Source organism: Parasteatoda tepidariorum, chromosome 8, assembly GCF_982258835.1.
Source record: "Parasteatoda tepidariorum strain Cologne lab strain chromosome 8, Ptep-v5.0, whole genome shotgun sequence".
NCBI lineage: Eukaryota > Metazoa > Arthropoda > Arachnida > Araneae > Theridiidae > Parasteatoda > Parasteatoda tepidariorum.
In genome coordinates this window covers 74,134,578-74,146,837 of record NC_141762.1, presented here as the reverse complement: position 1 = coordinate 74,146,837, position 12,260 = coordinate 74,134,578, and positions in this window count along the sequence as shown.

The following is a 12,260-nucleotide window of genomic DNA, read 5'->3' as shown; positions in this document are numbered from 1 at the left end:
TCATATATATAAGGGAATCGTGTAAATGTTGCGACATACTTCTACAAATAGAGCCTACTGCGCATAATAGAGCCCCTTTCGGCGTATGGCAACGTTTCCGGGTGTAGGTTCCTTTGCATTGTTATCCTGATCATGTCTCATAACTCCTTGTCTCATATGTCTCATATCCTGTCATGTATCAAAACTTATATGACCCCTATTTATAAATAGCATTTTTGAATTTGTAAACTTAGAGAAATGTGGAATATAAATTTTATTTATAGAAAAAAATCTGCGCATAGTAATTAAAATAATAATTGGAATTAATAAAAATATGTAATTATAATAATAACAGGACGTAATGATTTTCAATGCAATCTAAAATTTTACTGAAACAAAAGCAAAATAAATTTCCATAAGCTTTTTAATATTTTTAAAAACATGCATGGATTTGTTGAATTAAATTTTAAATTTCGTCTCATGGCAGGATGGGGATTTTTTAGATAAATAGGATTTCATACAATACCCCCCCCCCCTCACCCATAGATATTTCGGAAAAAAGGAATGCAAGAACGTACTCGAAATAATTCTTTTTTTCTATACCTCAAAAACTAGTTCAAAGGCCCATGCAGACCACCCGATTAGACAAATGTAACGTACCACAATAGTCCTGGGGTGCTCTTTGGTGCAATTCTACTCGCTTACGCTTTTTTTTTTTTCCATTTGTATTTAACTTTTTTCTCCAGCCAAAGTGCAAAGAAACGGAGAATACCAAATGATGAATCGTATCGAGGAAGGTCTCTTGAGGCGTTTGATGTCTGATAGATGTGCACAAAAAGGGATCCGCCCCCACCCCTAAGGAGTACCTTCCCACCTTTTCTTCATCCCTGATCTTTTGTGTTCTCTAGAGTTGTGGAATCTCCGAGAAGAGTTGAGTTGTGTATATAAATTCTCAGTGGAGAGTTCGAATCACTTGCTTATGTTTTGTTAGTCCGGTCTTTGGTAAACAGGGCGTGAAAATAAGCTTCCAGTTAAGGTTTTCTTGTTGTTTCGTCTGTTGCGACCTATTAAAGTTCTTATTTATCTTGCTTTTTTCTTCTTTCTTTTCTTTACTAAGCTTCCTTACTTTGAGAGATAACAAGTAAATGCCATTTTAATTGAAAAAATAATTGTGTAGATTTCACGCAATAATTGTTTCCAATTTATGAAAATAAAAGTATTTTTGAGATAATTTATGAAAAAAAATATGTAAAGAGAAACTATTATTTTCAAATTGAAATTTTATGCTGTTATTCTCGTACCCAGGGATTTAGCAAATAAAAAAAAAGTAAGTTGGCAAATAAGATCAAAATTATAAATTTTAAAATAAAAGCAGAAATTATATAAACTGAAATTTAAAATATGTACACGATTCAATCAGTGATGAACTGTGAAAAATATAAATTATAGCTTTTAACGCAAAAAAGATTGATCTATTCATAATCAATATTGACTGACACTTGTCTTCGGGATCCTAGACTCTTTAAATTTATCGTTTATATTAATTTTTCAGTACGAAAATGTTTTGTATTTTCGAATTATTAGCTGAATTTTAATTTTTATAAAAGCTTTTCGTTGAATATAAATAATTTTTTGGGATAATTTTTTAAGTTTTAAGGAAGAAACTGATTTTATGACAACAACTAACTTCAGAATTTCAAGCTCAATACTCAAATATTATTCTTAATAAGAATTATTTAATTAATTCTTAATAAGAATTTATTAAGTTATTCATGGAGCACGAAGGAGGAAATTCTGTTTAAATACAGTAATTGTTGGTTAATGTCATTTCTTTTCTAATAGAAAAAAACCATAATTCTGATTAATTAAAGTAAAATAATTTCCTGGAAATTCCGATTTCTAAATTATGACCGAGATTTTAATCGACGATTTATTAATTCCTGATTTATTATTCCGTGATTTTCTGGAATTTTCCTGCTGATATTACCCGTATAACTTTAAATTTTCACGATAAAAACATTTTTGAAATATTTTCGAAATGTTAGACATTTCATTTGTGTCTTTATTTAAAACTGTGTATTTACGATACATTGCACTAAGTTTTTAAATGTTGGAAAAATAATATATTTTTACATGCTCATCCGCAAAATAAATAATTACAGAAATATTTGAAGCTAATAAAATAATTAATGAAAATAATTATATTCCGAGATTGAAATCAGTAATCAGTTGCATATATGATTTAACCACACACAAATACAAGTCACACCTGATAGAAAGTATTTTTTTCCGTACCCTTATGTAATCGTTTTATTTCCAACTATAAAGTTTTAATAAAATTCAAATGCCTGAGTTATCGAAATTAGCTGGCAATTATTACTTTGTATATTTAATAAATAATTGCTTTTTTATCGCTTAATTTACATTAATAAATAATTTCCAATTTCGAAATTATTACAAAAGTATATTTCAAAAATTAAACCAAAAAAAATGCAAATATTTAAAATTGTCATAGACTATTACGGTTTAATTATTTTAAAATTTAATAAGAGTGTCGTGCAATTGGGCAATCCATTTAAAAATGAGCTCAGAATAAAATTTGAAGTTCCAAGATTCCTCAGTTCAAAAACATGCATGGAAAATGTAAACATAGAGATACACGAGAAAAATATTTTAAATTTAAATTTACTTTTAAATGTCGAAAACTGAAAAGAAAAAAAACAAAAGTATGATTTTACTTAATCATTTTTTCAAGTTTTAAAGACTAAATATTTGAAAAATAAATTATCCACGTCATTTCAAATTTATTAAAAAATGAAATATTAAATTTAACTGCGTTTCTCAAAGAACTCTCATCAGCTGTCCTACAAAGGTTGATGAAAGAGGATCAGTATTGTTCTCGAGCCTGATGGACGGAAACGAAGCAACTTCACTCATGGCTAATCATCCTTGAAGCACTGGATGATTAGGCAAACAGCTGCTTCCCATGGAAACATGCTTGGTTCAACGATTTGATGTTCAACATATGTTCAATCCCGCAATCAAAATATGAGACGCAGTTCCAGGATACGCAAATTTAGTTATTTATTTTTAGCCACTTATATCTTACACAAGAGATTTAGATATGGTATGTTACTAATTGATTTGTCTAGATAACACTTCGTTTTACGAGTAACTCGAAAAGATGAATTGCTTCAGGTTGTGCTGTAACCAATTACCTAGTAAATTTATATATATATATATATATATATATATATATATATATATATATATATATATATATATATATAGCCAAAGATATATTAAATTATATAAATTTTCCTCATGATTACTTAATTTTTTTTCCTAAAACTAATAATTTGTAATAAATAGTTCATTGAAGAAATTCTTTTCTCCGATCTCTTATGCAAAAAAAAAAAAAAAAAAAAAAAAAAAAAAAAAAAAAAAAGCAGCATCAAATTATGGTAAAAAGCACCGACATTCAGGAAGGTAGTCCATTTTTACGGAAACGTGTTACTGAACAAATATTCTAACAGCGTAATTTTGCGCAGAAATAAAATAAATATTACTGTAAAAATTACGGTAGAATATTTCATGGTAAAAATAAATTTAAGGGTGAAATGGATTACACGGATTATACGCCCTAATTGTCTGTACTTTATACCATAATTCCATTCCGGAACATCCTACGGGGTAATATTGGAATTAATTTTTCAATGATTATTAGAATTCATTTTTAAATGCGGTCTTATTGTAAAATCTATGCTTGCTTACATTGCTCAGCTAAAATATTGTTAAAATCAATGCATTATTTTTTGTTTAAGTGAATCTTTATAAAGCTAAAATTGCTTTTAAAAAGTTATTTTTTCTAAATTTAGCTTTTAACATAAATGTTGAAGAAAGACACGAGAAAAAATTATATGAATACGTTTTTTTTATCGGTCATGGTGTTTTTTTTTCATATTTATTGCTAATATATTAAAATTTTGATAGGAAATGCGAATGTTCAAGGAAAACAAATGACGATATTTTTTACTAATGATAATTTGCACAAGCTATTTACTTTTGTGTCTTCTAAAAACAGTAAAACAAATAAATAATTAACAAAGTGAGTAGCACTTATAAACATGAGGGAAATATTTTTATAAATTTTATTTTGTTTAAAGCAAAATGCCCTAAGTTTAAAGAAAAAAGGAATTGCATACATGCTAAAAGTTGATAAAGGGAAGTTGCCTTGCGTGTTAAAGTGAGCAGACTATCTTAAAGCACTTTTCTATATATTTAATGATGCTAAATGTTGAACTCTTTATAAAGCATAAAAGGAGTTATGGAAAAATTTTGTAATATTTTCTTGAAAATAAAGATGTGTGCTTTGAAATTTGAATCTTTTATGCTTATTTTAAAAATTAAAAACACATAGGCAAAGTTTTGAAATTTTTATTCTCCGGAAACTATTAATTTTTGTCACAAATAATGATCCGAACAACTATTTAAAAAGAGTTTATGTTAATAATAGGTTTTAGAGCAAAGAGGGAATCTTTACCTCGATTAATCATAGAAAATTAATATGCTTAACGTTGACATTAATTTTGAAAAACGTAAACCAAAAGTAAGAAGAACGATATTTCTAGTACGGAAGAATGTAATAACATATTTTCTTCCATCAGTATATCAGATATTATATTGTATTAAAACAACAATATATTTTGTTTGCTGTCGCTGCTTTTGATGTTGTTGATGCCTAGTTTGTATCTCGTTGATATCTATTATTTCTGTGTTAGATCTGTGACTGATGTGTTAGGTTTTTTTCCCGAAACATTCTATTTCTATTCTGAGTGAATGTGTCCATAATCAATAGTAATGATATGAATAATATTATAAACTATCTTAGACTTGTGGGGGTGGTGTTATCGATCATGCCAACCTTCATCTATCAAAAGGTACCTCGTGATCGAATCAAGTTAGCATGTCTTATATACCTGTAAATTGATTAATTTTCGTAGTGGTAGTTCCCCCACCAGAATTTTATCAGGGATAGAATTCGATGGAAGGATACCACTAGTTGCTGTACTTGTGAATGACCGGGAGAGAGAGTCACCGGGTTTTTTGTTAGAGTGCTGAAAGTGAGAGGTGTATTAACTTCACAGTCGTAGTCCCTCCTGTGTTGCCTTTAGCAGTCGAGTGTACACGTTGCGTGTATGAGTGAAACTGAGCAGCAACAGCGTGAGGAGGTGGATAATGACGCAGTCACAAGTAGCAAGCTAACGGTTCAATGTGGACTATTCATCGAAGTAGGCGTTACCGTCAAGTTATATTGCGAAGTGGGCGTTATTGCATGTTCAAATCACATCCGGAGGTCACCAATGTGGGGGTGGTGTTATCGATCATACCAACCTTCATCTATCAAAAGGTACCTCGTGATCGAATCAAGTTCATGTCTGATATACAAGTGAATTGGTGATTAATTTTCGTAGTGGTAGTTACGCTACAGACTTTTAGGATAATGCCACGATGCTATTCAAATTCAAGTTATATAAAGGATTTTTCTGTCTTTCAACCTTAATTTACCATTGGTGAAGACCAAGGAGGAACTCAAAGTCCATTTAAAAAAAAAATTATTGGATTACTATCTTTTTCATTTTGAGGTTTGGCAAATCAATAAGGCATTGACAAATCACTAGTTTTTGAATAGATATTTTCAGTTACTAAGTTTTGACATATCAATAACGCAAAAAATTGGTTATCCCCGAAAGTTTTGACAGTGAAAATGAGTCGAACTGTAGATAAACCCATCCTGTCAACACGCAAATTCGTTTTTTTTTTTCGATTTATCCTTTATGGATGTAAATCTATTTTACCTCTTGGTCTTCAACTGTAATTTAATTAGAACTGTTTACTTTGTGTTGTAAACGGTTCAACTATATTTTTCATAAAGTGATTATAAATAATTTAACTGCATTACTGTATTTAAGTATTCCAGAAAGTTAATTTGTCACTAAAATTTCTGATTATTAAAACAACTGTACCACATGACTGGATGGTAGAGGTTAGTGAATTTGCTAGACAAACAGGTTACCTAGGTAAAATTTCTGGCTATGACAGAGAATTCTTTTTTTTTTCATTTTGCAATGCACTTTTGAGAGAAAAAAGAGTGAAAATTGTTTTTTGCAATTAAGCGTGATGCTTTAGACACAATTGTATTCGCAATTAATTAAATATTGTAATTTATTAAATTGTTCACTGGAAAAGTTTACGTGAAAAAAATTGCTTTCAACTATTTATTTGGATTTTTGAATCTTTACTCTTTGCAGTGTGTCCATTCTTACCATTAGAACAAAAAAAGCAACTTAACAAACTTTTATTTACCTCAGTATGCAGTTCAATTTAGAACTAATAAAAAGGTATGCGTAATAACTTAAGGAAATATTTTTATTACTCATTGTTTCTTACATTTAAATAAGTCAAACTGATTTCCAATTTCCTTTTTTTCACGAAGAATAAACAATCGAAACAAATATAAATTCTATTTATTTCTCTTAAATTAGAATAATGAAGAAGGAGATAAATAAAGTTATTTAAATTTACATTGTTACCATAAATATAAATGAAATATACAATTACGAGCATAAAAAAATCTCCATTTCTCATTATATTTCTCGTGTTTTTTTATGCTACATATTTTATTTCCTTATCTATCTTAATGAAAATGAAATGTATAAAGAAAGAAAATAATAAAACAAAAAAATGTTTGATTAAAAATGGACTGAAAATACAATGCTTATTGATCTTGCAATTTATTTCTTCTCTTTTCTACTTATATGCAGCTGACATTGTTCTACCTTTTCTCGGCTGTGGGAAGGACTAAAATACTGTTTAGCTGTTCTCAGAAGTTTGTGGTTAGTGGCAGAGTGGATTTTCTAGGCCACAGCAAAAGTGATTAAAGGTTCGCCCCGTGACCACAGAATCAATTTACAGTTAATTATCGATCTTCAATGGTTTTTCTAAAAAAATTGCCGCTTCAAGTGCTGAGCAGGCTTTGGAACTTTGCCCAAGAGGTATCACAGGGACTATCGTCAAATATAAAATATATTTTAAAACATGATTTTTTGTTATAAAAAATATTTGTATAGCATGGTGGATTTTAAGTTACTAAATAAAACACTTACGTCCTGTTTTGTACATCATAGAATAAATGAATTTTCTACATTAAATGAAGCAATTTTAAAGCGAATGTTACACGAATAATAACATTTTTAAATAATGCAATGGGGAAGTTAATATTTTAATCATCATCATTTATTTAATCCTTAACTTTCTTACATAATATATTTTATACTGGTAACTAATTAATACGTTTTACTTCATGCTTTTTTTCCCTAATATTCACAACAGTTTTTAATAGAACGAAATATATCAAACGAAACTCTAACACATAAAACTAGGTTTAAAACTTTAAATACAAATTTTGAAGGATAAATAAAAGACTAAAAGAGTGTACTGAAAAAACTTAAAAAAGAGAAATTTTAACGACTTTCTCAATTCTAGTATCTACTAAGGTTAAAAAAAATATTTGATTTCGATTATTTTTAATTAAAAATAAGGCGGTTAAGAAATTATTTTAGAAAATTGCGTAAATAAAATGAAAAAAAAATTTTTTTTAGAAGTTCAACCGGGAAAAAATTGCATACATTTATCAGTTGTATTATATTTAGTTTCAGTTCGGATTCTTTAACTTAGTTGTTTCCCCATAATATAAGAATTCACTTAAAATATTTTTTTCAATAGTTATAAACTGTAAAAATAGCACAAAGCTTGCTGTCATTAGTCTCCAATTTTATCTACGAAATGAATTAAAAAGTTTTATCAAAAATGTATAAAATTGTGGTAAAACTGTTTGATTTTTAGTTACGATTAAAAAGTTTTAAATGTTTTCAAGCGCTAGAGAACCCTATCGATTCCCACGCAGCCGAATCTCCACCTGTTTATTCCCTTCTCGCCCTGTTCAACAAATCTCGCCAAGAAAACTTAAATTAAAAATAATTTGGATTTTAAAAGCTTAAATGAGCTGCGGTACCAACATATATATATATATATATATATATATATATATATATATATATATATATATATATATATATATATATATATATATATATATATATATATATATATATATATATATATATATATATGTATGTATACGCATAAATAAGATAATATACACATATTGGGCTTAATATATATTAGTAACATTTATTATTAAGCGCTTATTAATAGTTAGCACTATTTTATGGAGTGTGAGTTTTTGTAACTATACATAAGTAATTGCAGTCAGTTTATTGGATTTAATGAATTAAGTCAAAAACGAGCCAGAAAATGATTATTACTTTATTAAAGTTCTTGTCATCAAATTTGCCTTAGAAAGCATAAATATAAAACAATATTTATAAGAGTGATGACATTTAATAGGTTTCTAAATTTCGATTTAAATAACATATGTTGCTTGAACATACGTAGGATCCTTGCGGAAAAGGAGCGAAAGGGAGTCCCGAATATACTTTTTTGTGCATGATTTAGAGTTATTAAAATACGAAGCTAAGACTATTACCAAGGAAAGGTCTAAGTATTTAGTTAAGTTTGTAAGAGAATGCTGTTTTAACTTGCTAGAGTTTTTTTTTTTCGTCCAAAATTGAAATACTATTTTCGAAGAAAATTTTAGGCAGTTATTTAAAATTAAAATAATTTTAATAATTATAGTGTTTTATTAAATATAATTTTAAAAAATGGGGCTGGATTTAAAGTTGAACAATGGATAACTCTTGATCTAATGATTTGATTAGCACGTAATAGAACTATATTTCCATGGATCAAAAGTTTAACTTCAAGTATGTTAATTTATGAGTTAATGCGATATTTTAATTAACGAAATTAGAGACAAAACCTTGCTTTCGCTAAGCAGACATTCTTTTTCCATGGATTGAAATCCTTGACCCTCTAAATATGGCATGTAGTCGTAGTCTGGAACATATAGTCTTAATAGTATACGAGGGTTGCTATTTATATTTCTGGCCCTTGCAACAGTAAGTGTTGCTAGGCGACCGCAGACGATTTTAATCGAAAGTTTGATAATTTTAAACATAAATTCAGCAGACGATTTACCATTATAGCTTCATTTGTGTTGTTGACAGTAAATTGAAAAGTTCTTCTCTTTCAAAAAATGGAATTGAATCGTGAAAATTTTCGTGCCATTATTTTTCATAACTTTCGACGTGGATTGTCAAGACAAGAGTGCTTCGATGAACTTAATTCTTTGTTCAGTGATAAAGCGCCATCCTACAGTACTGTAAAAAATTGGTATAACGAATTTAGTCGTGGTCGATGTTCGATCCAGGACGAATCCCGTGCAGGTCATCCAAAATCCGTTGTTGTGCCAGAAAAGATCGATGCTGTGCGTGAACTGATAAAGCAAGATCGTCATGTGACATACCGTGAGATAGAGGCTTCTTTGGACATTAGTATGACTAGCATCAATAAAATATTGCATGAACATTTGAGCGTAAAAAAATTTGTTCGCGCTGGATCCCGCATAATCTGACAAGCGCTCAAAAAAAGGCTCGTGTCGATTGGTGCAAGGAAATGTAGGAAAAATACGTTCAAGGTACATCAAAGGCTGTGTATAACATCTACTCAGGTGACGAATCATGGATCTATGCATATGAGCCGGAAACAAAACAGCAATCAACTGTATGGGTCTTCCAAGACGAGGCAAAACCAACAAAAGTTGTTCGAGGAAAAAGCACATCGAAACAAATGATTGCCTGTTTCTTCGGCATTAACGGTCATGTGGCAACAGTGGAGTTATAGCAACGCAGGACGTTCAATTCTGAATGGTACACGACCATTTGTTTGCCAGAAGTACTCGGAGAAATTCGAAAAAAGCAGAAGAACAGGCGAATCATTCTTCATCATGACAATGCGAGCTCTCACACATCGACTAAAACAAAAGCATTTCTGACGGAGCGAAAGATGGAACTGATGGGTCATCCGCCGTACAGCCCTGATTTGGCACCCAATGACTTCTTCTTATTCCCACACATCAAAAATAAATTACGTGGACAACGATTTTCGACCCCCGAAGAAACGGTTGATGCATTCAAAACGCATGTTTTGGAGTTACCTCAATCGGACTGGAAAAAGTGCTTTGAAAATTGGTTCAAACGCATGCAAAAGTGTATTGATCATCATTGAGAATATTTTGAAAAACAATAAAGCCAATTTCGATCCTACGTATTTGTTTTTTCATTATTGGGCCAGAAATATAAATAGCAACCCTCGTAGTAAGGAGTGTAGGTGAATGGGTGGACACCTTAATATCTATTTACTTCGTGCGTATTTCACTATATCTTGGGGAATAGTGAATGGAAAAAAAAAATTCACCCAATTGTAAAAGTATTTCTTCTTAAAGATAATTTCAAGAATAAAAAATACCATTTATTAAGGTACTGTAATTTAGCATCTTTTATTATTTGTCTAATAATAGTCGGAAAAAATCAGTTATTATATAAGAATTATTGACATCATTTAATTCATCCATGAATCATTAGAAGACGAATTTTATCAATAAAATAATAGTAAAGAATAGAATAATTTTAAATGAAAAATTTAAAAATTTTGATCGAAATTGATCGAATTGTTTCTTAGAATTCAAATTTAAAGGAAACGCTTCTTTTAAATGTTCAACTCCGTAACCTTGTCATTTTGAACGAACTCCAGAAGACAAGGGAACTCCTGGATCAAGTTTGGGGGAAAAATAGCCTTCTTGGAGGACTGTTTGATGGAACTATCCCTCATTTACGGTTCATGGAAAGAAAAACCATGTAAACCTCCCATAGTTGGCCTGCATGCAAGTTGACTGTAACCCATGATCCGTCAAAAACTGTGTATATTTTACGTCACCACAGTTGACGTTTCTAGCCGGGTGTGGAATTCGCATCTGAAAAAAAAATCTTTAATAACTGGCAAAACTATTGGAACCATATATTTGAGATTGCTGCTACGCGCAATATTTTGAGGTTCAGCAAACTAAACCAGTCGAAAAAAAAATTATTATTGTGCCTCATTTCATAACTTGTGGCTGAGTGCAATCAATGTGAGTTACAGTTTTGTAACTTATGGCACTTTTCTTGCGTGAGATATATTCCTACCTTTTTGTAAAAATGAAAATTGAAAAAAATATTACTTTTTGAAAGTATCTTGACACATAATTATTATATTTCGTTACAAATTACAATAAAAATACCAAGAAATGCAAATTTAGAAATAAAATATTAAATAAGTATCTTTACTATCGGATAGCAACTTAGAGTTATAAATGTATTTTTTAATCAATTATGTGTCGAAACCTTATGTTCAGTTTTAATGAGATTCCGTGATTGCTAGTTATCGAGAAAAGGAAACAAGTGATTGTCAAAGTAAGATTTGTCGACGGTATGAAAGATTATTACTCAAATCCAGATGACAAAGTTTTGTCATTTGCCTTGATATTTTGTTTCATTCAATTGCCTTTTTTCTAATTATTTGAATAAAATATTTCACAATAATTTTCAGACATTGAGAATTATATCAGAAATGTATTTCAGATTTGAATATTTAGTTCATTGACATGAATAATGAATTAGTTAAATATTGTTTCAAACAGAATTTTTATTAACAAAATTATTTTAGGAGTGTAAATTCACTATGATTTCTCTAACATGAGCCAGTTTTGACTACCAACTTAGGTGATTTTCTTCTAGTAATCGTGTAAAAGTTTCGATATAATATTTAAAATTGAACAAAAAATAATTATAAAAAGTGTTTCTCACTTTCGTTGGTAAAATGTTTATTGATTACGCCATTTATCAAAATATTCCTGAAGCTAACTAGTTATGCAAACTCTATCTATCTATCTATATATGGGTCATTCTCACGAAAACTGCCATTTTTCAGTTCATAAAATCCCAAAAAAGTAAAGTGAATAAAAAGCTCTGAAACTTTTTATATTAATAGAAATGTGTAATGACATTATAAAGAAAGTATATATCCTATAAATTATACTTAATATTTAAATTAATTAATTTTTAAATGATTAATTTATAATTAATTAATTTATAATAATTAATAATTAATTAATTAATTTAATAAATAAATTAATTAATTTAATAAGTTAATTTACTAATTTTTTAATTTATTTTTCAAATTAATTATTTTCACTATTTAAAAGTGAGGGAATGACAATAATA